Source organism: Carlito syrichta, unplaced genomic scaffold, assembly GCF_000164805.1.
Source record: "Carlito syrichta isolate Samal-C Ts95f unplaced genomic scaffold, Tarsius_syrichta-2.0.1 Scaffold303104, whole genome shotgun sequence".
NCBI classification, from domain to species: Eukaryota; Metazoa; Chordata; class Mammalia; order Primates; family Tarsiidae; genus Carlito; species Carlito syrichta.
The window spans coordinates 63,345-74,489 of NW_007247200.1; the positions used below are offsets into that span (position 1 = coordinate 63,345).

At 42.0% G+C, this 11,145-nt stretch overlaps 1 protein-coding gene across 2 annotated transcripts in view; it reads right to left on the reverse strand.

Annotated features, from left to right (window-relative positions):
* LOC103260036 (zinc finger protein 420) overlaps nt 1–8,905 on the reverse strand; it is a 46,425-nt gene extending 37,520 nt beyond the window's left edge. Inside the window, exons 1-2 of one of the 2 annotated variants that reach the window (XM_021712139.1) lie at nt 8,751–8,905; nt 7,330–7,380 (exon numbers count right to left, since the gene is read on the reverse strand). The gene's annotated coding sequence lies outside the window, so the exon portion shown is untranslated. The remainder of the gene's footprint in view (nt 1–7,329; nt 7,381–8,750) is intronic. The other variant, XM_021712140.1, reaches the window with a different exon arrangement.
* Between the last annotated feature and the right edge of the window lie 2,240 nt (nt 8,906–11,145).

Below are 11,145 nucleotides of genomic sequence, written 5' to 3' on the forward strand. Positions count from 1 at the left end.
ACTCCAGTCTGAGCGACAGTGAGACTCCAACTCAAAAAAAAAAAAAAGAAATGCATATGAATGCTCCCATGCATGGCAGGGTTTAAACTAAATGCATTAATAGCAATTCAAGCATTCCAGTAAAAAGACAGTATCAAGACAAGATAAAAAAGGAAGTTCTAAATATATGTTCTATACAAGAAACACACTTTAAATGTAAACATAGATGGGTTGGAAGTTAAATGAAAAGAATGTATACCACACAAATACTAATCATAAGAAATCCTGTGTGCCCAAATACTAATCATAAGAAATCCTGTGTGCCCATATGAATAAAAGACAACACAGGCTAAGATAAAGAGAAATTCTAGAGATAAAAGAGATCAATTCATCTAGAAGACACAGGAATTTCAACATAGATTTAATAACAACATTTCAAAATATATAAAGCAAATATTGACAGAACTAAAAGAGGAAAGACACAAATCCACAAAGTTGGAAATCTTAACAACTTTTGCTCAGTAATTGACAGAAAAAGTACACAAAACATTCAGTATATTAATACAGAAGATTTATACACCACTGTATCAAGTACCTTGACCTAATTGATGTAGCTATAGAATACTACACCCAACTGTCAAGAGCTAAGCTGAACTGGAGAGAGCTGAGCTGAGACGTGTCAGAATAGCTGATAAAGACAACGAGCCTTTAATCACTTACTAATCACTTAATATAAGAGGCTAACCCAGAGGAAGCACTAAATTCTCCAATATTTCATTTTCCTCCATGGAACAGCCAGGAAAAAGATCAGGTAAATCAATGTAGATGTGAGGGATCATCCCACTGCTAAGGGAACACAGAACAAAAGGCTCCTGTCATTCATTTTATGGACTGGTAGTAGGGGGCAGGAAGATGAGGGAAGGGCTAGGAGTAGAAAAGTACTGAATACTAAGTCAAAATGAGAAAAAGTATCTTCAAGTTTTCCTCCCATGCAAAATTAAATCAAAATAAAATAAGACAGAATTAAATCAAAATGAAAAAAAGTCACTAAGAACCAAAAGCAAATGAAACAAACTTATCTGTACATCAACTGGCAGATTATGCACAGGAAATGCATGAAGGAAATCGTTATCTCAAGTAAGTTTAAAACACAGTCACTTGATATTGGATATCTAGTACAATATAATGTACAGATAAAATAACTATAAACTGCTTTTCAGTAGTTGTACTGTTATTAATAGTGGCATCATTAGTTTAATAAATCTATGTATCCTGAAACAGTTACACAATGAAAATCAAGAAAGCATGCAATTATCTTAATATCATGAGGAATTGAGATTTTCAGAATATACAAGAAATACAAATATAAAATCAAACACAGTAAGAAAAACTCTATAATCTTTAATTTCAATTGGAAACATCAGCATAAACTCAGGATTTCTTTTTCTGTTTAAAAGATTTGTATTTAGCCAGCTTTGTTAAGATTTGCAAGCAATAACAACCAGGAGCAATGAAAGTTTCTACTATCCCGGTTATGACTTCTTAAAACAACTTTATATAAAAAGGAACCAGGGCTCTATACAGAAGTGGACTTTATTTGTAAAATGGAATATCGTACAAGATGAGCCCAGAACATCCAAAAAGTCTGGAACCTACCAAGGACTACTGGAGTCATGTAGACAAGTCAGAGAGTGTAAACCTCCCATTTGCCATACCGGTAACAATTTGAGCATTAGTAAGAAAAGTAACTGCTAATATACCATTATCCACAAGTTTATAAGAATAATTTAAAAGAAAACATACCCTCAAGAGAGCAGGGAGACAGCACACAGGCTGGGAAAAAATATTTGCCAACGGTGTATCTGACAAAGGCCTAACATCCAGGATCTACAAGAAACTCAAATGTGCCAAAAAAAGAAAAAAAGCCCTATTAAAAAGTGGGTTAAAGATATGAATAGACACTTCTCAAAAGAAGACATACAAGCAGCCAACAGATACACGAAAAAATGCTCAGCCTCACTATTCATCAAATAAGTGAAAATTAAAACTACACTGAGATACTACATAATCTCAGTCAGGATGGTTATCAATAATTCAAAAACTAACAGATGCTGGAAAGGATGCAATGAAAAGGAGACACTTCTACACTGTTGGTGGGAGTATAAACTAATACAATCTCTGTGGAAAACAGTGTGGCAATTCCTAAAGGAACTAGAAATTGACCTTCCCTATGACCCAGCAAACCCTGTTCTAGGAATATATCCAGAGGAACTCAAATCATTCTACAAAAAGATAACCTGCACATGCATGCTTATTACAACACTATTCACAACAGCAAAAACATGGAACCAACCATGTTGCCCATCAAAAGTAGACTGGATTAAAAAAAATGTGGTACATATACATGATGGAATATTACACAGCCATAAAGAAGGACAAAATTATGAACTCTGCAGCAACTTTAGATGGATTTAGAGTCTATACTACTCAGTGATCTGTCACAGAAACAAAGAAGTAAATACCACATGTTCTCACTTATAAGGGAACCCTGAACAATTATCATAACACTACAAGAAAGGATTGGTAGTAGTGGGAAACTGCCAGCGGAGCAGGGAGCACATTTCATCAACAAGGGTACCTGATCTCAAACCAGGTGAAGTGGGGACCAAAGTGAGGTCCAAACTTTACCTGTATAATGACCATTTGTATACCTAACCCTGAATTGTACCCCACATCTTTAAAATAAATAAAAAGAAATGGCCGGGCTCGGTGGCTCTGCCTGTAATCCCGCGCCTTTGGGAGGCTGAGGTGAGTGGATTGCCTGAGCCCGCGAGTTCGAGACCCGCCAGGGCAGCCAGACCTCATCTCTACAATAAATCAAAAAATCAGCCTGTCGTGGTAGCGCATGCCTGTAATTCTGGCTACTCGGAAGGCTGAGGCGGAAGAATCGCCGGAGCCCAGCAGGTCGAGGCTGCGGTGGCCAGAAGCGGCCACTGCACTTCAGTCTGGACGACAGAGTGAGACTCCAACTCAAAAAAAAAAAAAGGAAAGAAAAATGGCGGACTGGCAGAGAGATTCTGTGCAGGGGGGCTGTGAGACCAAAGTCTGGGCAGAGGTCTGGGGGTGCATGACTCTGGGTGGCTGGGCCCCTCCTGACCTCGGTCCCCCCACTCGCAGGCCATGCTGCACCAGGAAGGCCACATGGACGATGCCCTGTCGCTGACCCGCTGCCAGCAGGAGGAGTCCCAGGCTGCCCGCATGATCTACAGCACAGCAGGCCTTTACAACCACTTCATCAAGTAAGCACCTGCCCACCCTGCGGGGTGGTCCCCGTGCTCCCCGTGTTCAGCACCTGACCCCGTACATCTCCACCGCTGACATCCACAGCCCTGTCTAACATACTTTTGACTCCTGACCTCTAAATTTGACCCCTAACATGACCTCGACGGCCATGACCTCTGACCTCACATTCCTGATGGTCTCCCGGCTCTCACACCCCTGACAGCCAGACGCTTGACCCTTGACCCCCGGCCCGAGTCCTGCTTCTCTGACCCTCTGTACCTACGAGGGAGTGAGTCCCAGTCCCAGCTCTGCCCTCGGCCGCCGTGTGACCTCGGGCCAATGCTCTCCCTCTCTCGTCTCAGTCTCCCGCTCTGCCAGACGGGTGTGTCTGTGGGAGTCCTGCGGGGCGGGGGGGGCGTGACGTGGGCGCTCCGGGTCCTGACTGACAGCGGCGCCGTCCGGCAGGAGCCTGGACAGCTTCAGCGGGAAGCCGCGGGGCTCGGGGCCGCCGGCTGGCACGGCGCTGCCCATCGAGGGCGTCATCCTGAGCCTGCAGGACCTCATCGTCTACTTCGAGCCTCCTTCCGAGGAGCTGCAGCACGAGGAGAAGCAGAGCAAGCTGCGCAGCCTGCGCAACCGCCAGAGCCTCTTCCAGGAGGAGGTGGGGCCGCTGCGGGAAGGGGCGGGATCTGTGGGCGCGGGGGGCGGGGTCTGAAGGGGCGTGGCCGCGCGGTGGGCGGGGCGAGCCCGAGGGATCTGGGGAGGAGGGGATTAAGAGAGTGAGGCAGCCAGGCTCGGTGGCTCAGCCTGTCATCCCGCGCCTCGGGAGGCTGAGGTGAGTGGATTGCCTGAGCCCGCGGGTTCGAGACCCGCCCGGGCAACTTGGCGAGACCTCATCTCTACAATAAATCAAAAAATCAGCCGGGCGTGGTAGCGCGCCTGTAATTCCAGCTACTTGGAAGGCTGAGGCGGAAGGATCGCCGGAGCCCAGCGGGTCGAGGCTGCGGTGGCCGCGAGCGGCCACTGCCCTCCAGTCTGGGCGACCGAGTGAGACTCCAACTCAAAATAATAATAATAATAATAATAAAAGAAAAACATAGCATAAGTTTTGGAAGATGCTGAAAAGTAAGAGAAAAATCAAGCTTTATCCTGGCCTTTTTTCTTTTTGCATAAGGTATTCTTCTGGGTAACCAAGACATTGATGAGAGGATAGCTCCCTAACAAATACAGAAGGAATTACAGACTTAGGATATCATTTTGTAACCCCTGATAAAAGACAGATTCAGAAAAATACTATGAACGACTTCGTAGAAGTGCACATCACGATCTAGACTAGTACAATATAAACAAACAAAAACGAAAAACCTGAACCTGACCTAGCCTCTAATTAAATGCCAGTTTACAAGAAATACAAGGTCAGAGGAACATGTTAAATGACACCACAGACAGGCAATCAACAAAATCCAGAATATGGATAGCTTTACAAGAAAACTCTGTTTTTGGAACAAATAAACCGCAAGAAAGAGAGACAAAGTGTGAAAGAGCCTATAGATTAAAACAATATTTAAGAAATATATTATACTATTACAACAAATAGACATTGTTTGGATCTTGATTCTACCAGATCATAAAAAATATTTATGGGCAATAGGGAAAATGAACTGGCTACTTCATGACATTAATATTGAGTTTTTTCCTTTTTAGTAGTGATGATATTATGGGTACATTTTTAAATTAAAAAGTGCTTATCTTTTACAGATACATAATAAAATACATAAGGTTGAAATTATGTATCTGGAATTTACTTTACGGTAACCTATGTAGTTTTGTTTGCGAGGTTGTGAAAAGTGAGGAAAGGCATACATTGAAACATATTTAGTCATAAATTGATATGTGTTGAAGCTGAGTGATGGGTAGGGCATATGGGGATACATTACACCACTTTTTTTTTACTTTTATATATGTTTTAGTTTTTTATATAACAAGAAGTTTAAAAAAAAAGCCTTGAAGGATGGATTCCACACACCAACAGTGATTCATTCCAAAGGACAGTTTTTCAGTAATTATTTTCTTACTTATCTTTCTTTGTGGATTTTCTAAATTGTGCCAACAAATGTACTAATTTGGATATCAGAACATACAGAAATAACAAAGAAATTCTAGAAGAGGACATGTAATTAAGATTCTCACTAAATTTGGAGAAAAATATCTAACAATATAAACTCTAACACAACTTTTTAAAATTAGATAATGGAGGAAAAGATGGAAAAGGAGAAAAAAGAAGTATACCAATTTTATTATTACTCAGAGTTGCAATGAATGTAGAACTTATGCAAAAAGCATTAAAATAAACTAAAAATATTGCCCCAAAGACAAATTTCTACAAATAGAAACCAAATATAGTTATTGATTGCTGCATTATGCAACAGCAAAATACTCACAAAAATATGCTCCCCTCATTGGAGACTGGTTAAGTAAACTATTACTTCCACGCAAGAATATATAGCTGTAATAACGAATAAGGAAGACCTCTATAGGCACCCATAGTGTGATCTCCAGAATTTATCAGATGTATGAAAAAGAAGAAAATACAGAGCAATAGACACAGAATGCTTCCTTTTAACTAAGAAAGGAGAGAATAAAAATTGCACATACACACATACAAACACTTCCACATCAACATAGAAAAACAGAAGAAAAAACAAAGAGAAGTGCACTTCAAGTAGAAGTGCCGAGAGAAGAAGGAAGTAGGATGGAAAGGACACTAGACTTTTCCAAATCATCTTGTGTTCAGCTTTGATTTTGGAAATATATAAATGTATTATGTAATTTTAAAGCAAAATTAAATTAAAGTGGGGGAAAGTAATCCTTAAACATGGAAAACAACATGCAACAAACAAGCCTAACTTCATTTCAAGTTGGTAGCTTAACCACACAAGAGGTGTTATATCAAAGGACTTGAAAAACACAGTTATTTAATAATAAATATGACTAGTCTAAATTCTCCAATTAAAGGAAGGAGACTGCCAAAAAGGATAAAAACACAAGACTCAATTATATGCTGCCTACAAGAAACGCACCTGAAATATCAAAACACAAATAGGTTAAAATAAAAGGACAGGAAAAGATACACAAAGATCTACAAAGAACAGAAAAAAATATATAGCACTAAAGCAAAGAAGCTGCAGTGACTACATTAAACATCAGGTGAAGTAGAAGTTCAGAACAAAGAATATTACCAAGGATAAAGGAGATCATTTTCTAATGATAAAGCATCAATTCACCAGTGGGACATAAAATCTAAAACATTTATATACCTAATAACAGAGCAAAAAATACATGGAGCAGAAACTGGATAGAAACTATAAGGATAAAGAAATAATCCAACAAATTAAAAAATTAGTAAAGGAATGGAAGATTTCAATAATACTGTCATGCAAACCTGACCTAGTTGACATTTATAAAACACTCCACCAACAACTGCAGAACAATTTTCTCAAGTGTACATGGAACATTTACTATGATGCGCATTTTCTAAGCTATAACAAACTATAAAAAAATTAAAAGGATTCAAGTCATACAAAATGTATTCTCTGAACACAATGAAATGAAATTAGAAATCAGTAACAAAAGATCTCTGAAAGATCCTTAAAATATTTGAAAATAACTCACATCAAAATAACTTATAAATCAAAGGCAAATTAGAAAGGATTTTGAACTGGAAGCAGAATAAATGAAACAAGATTGGAAAGTGGCAACTTTTCAGCAAGGCTTATGATTCTTTATTATACTTATGTGTACACTTGAAAATTTCAACAAAGCTAAAAAATATATATTTTTAAAACGTTGTGTCAGATATAACACAATAGAGTTCACCTTTTTAAGTCCATGAGGCTTACATCCGTTCTTCCTAACTTAACCACTATTGGGAAGCATCCATCACAATTAACTGCACATTTTCCTCGCCCCCAATCTCCAAAAACTTGCCTTGCCCCTCGATTATTTGAGAAGTTTAAGTAGAAATTTTTTTGTAAGGCATTTCAGGAAACAGAGGAAACAGTTACTTACCTTGGACTTTGGTACTGAATGTGTAACAGCCATTCTTTAATCCTCTGGGCTCTACTTTCACAGAAAGAAAATGAAATGAGATTTTAGGCCTTTCTTGGGACATACTCTAGATTAGAACACAGGCTCATCCTCAACCCTGTTAATCTATCTCTCATTTAACACAAAGAAAAGTCAGAAGGAGATTAGAACAGGCTTCCACCCTCTGGATCAGAAAAAAGGGCCACGATGACAGCTGACTTGGATTACAATCCCCTAGAGTCAGAGCCCTGCAGTGGAGTGCTATAGGTTCTGAACTACGTGGCTGGTTCCTAAAGCAGTCCCTTTGGAATTATTCCCACTCCTGGAATAGCATCACATTAGCACTGGTCTATCTTGAGTGTGCTATGAGTTCTAAAATTCTCAAGACCAGGTCTGTGGCTTGGAAATAACTCCTATTCTTCCTTCAGGGACTCAACTTTCTGACTTCCTGCCACTTCCCTGCATCTGATCCCCTTAAAGTTACAAGGTGAGAGGGCACAAGGAAGCAGCGATTCCCAAGGTGAAGCGAGAAAGAATATAGAAATGAAGCAACACAGGCCATTTGTGAATGTGAAGGCACTGTGAAGGAAGTCAAGTCCTTAAGCGCTCAAAGAAGCACAAAGCCCCATGCGACTCGTGATCCATATTGAAATTTTACCTCTGTACTTTACCAAGCCCCCATAAGGAAAGATACGCAAATGACGACACAAAGTCACACACAATCACGTGTTTACAGTCACACAGCCAGTCACAATCACCAAGTTAGGCTACGCTGTCAGAACACCAGGTCTTAAAACCCAAGCAAACGCAAGGCATACAATTACATCCAAACACCTTGTCAGAGACACATGGAGCCAAAAACACCCTTTCAAAGCGGCATTTTACTCTCTTCACCGAGTCATGGCACACACAATCCCACAGTCACACACGGCGCACACACAAACAGTCACATAATCAAGTACCAGGTCAGGGAAACTCGCGTTCACAAGCCCCGTGTCACAGCAACACCGCCATGTATCTCGAATTCACCGGCAAACCCCGGCCACAAGATACCGGACAGAGACACGGCCTCGAAGTGAAACCAGCACCTCCACACACCCTGTCACAATAGTCCCGTCGCACACTTCACAGTCACAAGCAAATCCCAACCAAACGAGCAGGAAACACAACCTCACAGTCACACGAGTATATCCCCAGTCAGGTAAGCACACGGTCACAAACGGCCTCGATGCCACGAACAACTCACGCTCACACAAAGGCGCTTACACAACACCCAGTCGCACACGCCCAGACGTGCAGCAGCCCCCAATACCCGGCACGCCACACACCGCAGCACAGCCACGCACGTGACGCCAGCGACAACTTCTCCGCGCACTTCCGCTCTGGCCCTCCGACAGTCCTACCTCAGCAGACGTCCGGTGGCGGGTCCCAGGTCGGGCGCCAGAGAGCCAAGCCCGATCTCGGGGTCGCCAGCCCGCAGGTGCGGCGCCGAGCTCCCCAACCGACGCGGCCCTCTCCCACGCGAGGCCTCCCGGTCTCGCGGACCAACGGAAACGAAGCCGCGCTCCGGACGCGGTGGCTCTGGGAAATGTAGTCCAGCCTGGGAACGCCCGGGCGGGCCGGCCAGGAAGCCGCGGGAGGCCGGATCCGCTCACCCTGTGCCGGGGTCGCTCTCCCACCTCTGGAGTCCGGCTCGGTGAGCAGGCGTCGGGCGCTCAGTTCCGGCTCTTGACAGAGCGAGTCCTGAGCCTTTCCCGGCCTCCCCTGGAAGTGAGAGAGGATAAGACCCTCTGGCCGGGCAGGTGCAGAGGAGGAGCCAGTGTTGGGGTGTGTGTGTGTGTGTGTTTGTGTAGGAGCCAGTGTTGAGGTATGTGTGTGTGTGTGTGTGTGTGTATGTGTGTGTAGGAGCCAATGTGTGTGTGTATGTGTGTGTAGGAGCCAATGTTGGTGTGTGTGTGCGTGTGTGTGTGTGTGTAGGAGCCAATGTTGGTGTGTGTGTGCGTGTGTGCGTGTGTGTGTGTGTAGGAGCCAATGTTGGGGTGTGTGTGCGTGTGTGTGTGTGTGTAGGAGCCAATGTTGGTGTGTGTGTGTGTGTCTGTGTGTGCGCGTGTGTGTGTGTGTGTGTGTGTGTGTGTAGGAGCCAGTGTTGGGGTGTGTGTGTGTGTGTGTGTGAGAGAGAGAGAGAGAGAGAGAGAGAGAGAGACAAGACAGACAGACAACAGGAGATGTCAGGTGGACCGGGAGTCTTTCAGTGGCCGGGTGTGGGATTGTATTTCTGCTTGTGTGTCACTATTCCTGCTGTTGGATTTGTGCTTGAAGCTGTGTGGTAATGGGAAGCTGTGTGAGACTGACAGAGTAAGAAATCTCTGCTGTTGTGATTTGTTTGTGAAGAATACCTGCATGTGTACTTGTTTTTAGTGTCCATAATTGAGCAACTGGTGATGATTTGTGTTATATAAATGTGCTTATTATTTCATAGTGTCTATAAGGGTTCGATGAGCAAATGAGCCTGTGTGTAATGGTGTCGGACAGTGAAAATACAATGGTCAAGTTAATCTTCCTTAATACTAATTGGATTATCTGGAAAAGGCAATCAATTGATATGACAAGTAACTTAGACATGGTTTTCTATCGGATCAAATAAATGTGTTATGGGAGGAATGCGATATCAACATAGCTCTTTTTTTTCTTTTAAAGAAAGATGATTTCAAAGTCTGTTGAAAAGTAACTGCGTTTTCCTCTGCCACAAAACCCTAAAAATAGATATCCACTATTCAAAGGTCATTACTGGGTAAGGCTGAGAGGCCTTATAATAAAATAATAAAATAACATTACACATTTTTTAAAAAGTGAATTTTAGCTGAGTACAGCATTAGTCGAATTTTATGAATTCTAGGTCAAACATCTGTCCCTGATGAGATTTCCTGATAAGAAAACCTTGCCTGGCAGAGAGAAAGAAACTTACGGCAGTAGAGTTTGTTGGTAAACCTTAACTTGTCTTTACTTCAAGGCTATTTGGCCTTTTTGTTTTTGAAAAATCACAAAATTATGAACTGCCAGCTCAAAGGACATAGAGTTGTATTTCACTTCCCCTTCAGAGGGAAACAAATTAAAACTTTCTCTGACTTTCAGGGCCATATACCAAATATTCGATCTCTTCCAGGTAATGTGACTGAAGTACCAAGTTTGGCGGCCAGGATTGTTGAGTGAATGAACTTGTGTGCATGATCAGGCACAGCTGTGTAAAAACAAGACAGTCAAATAGCACTGACTTGGAGTAGGTCAAAGTGGAACAAGAATCATGTCAAGAGTATATATAGGAGATACAGACTGAGTTTTTTAAGAGGTGACAGACACATTCTGGTTTCAAACAGAACAGCATGCATTGATCTAAAGTCACAACTGTGTGATTCTGGGTTTTCTCTTTTGGCTTTTGAACTGTTGCATGCTTTTGAATGCTTGCAAGAAAAAGGAAGCTATTGTTTAAAAGTAGAAGATGAGAAATTGTTAATCTAAGATGAATAGATGCCCATGTGGATGGGCATTATTAAACGCGAGACATTTTATATGTGTTGATATAATGTGATTTTTTAAAAGAAAGTATAGGAAGTTTGTAAGACTCATAAAAGTTACTTTAACCCCAAAAGGCTAAGGTCATTAGAAATACAGACTGCAGGAACTGAGGAAGATTTGTTAGACTACCATGTGATATAATTAGTATAAAAATAGTATATATATAAAGCCAGGCTCGGTGGCTCAGCCTGTAATCCCGCGCCTTTGGGAAGCTGAGGTGAGTGG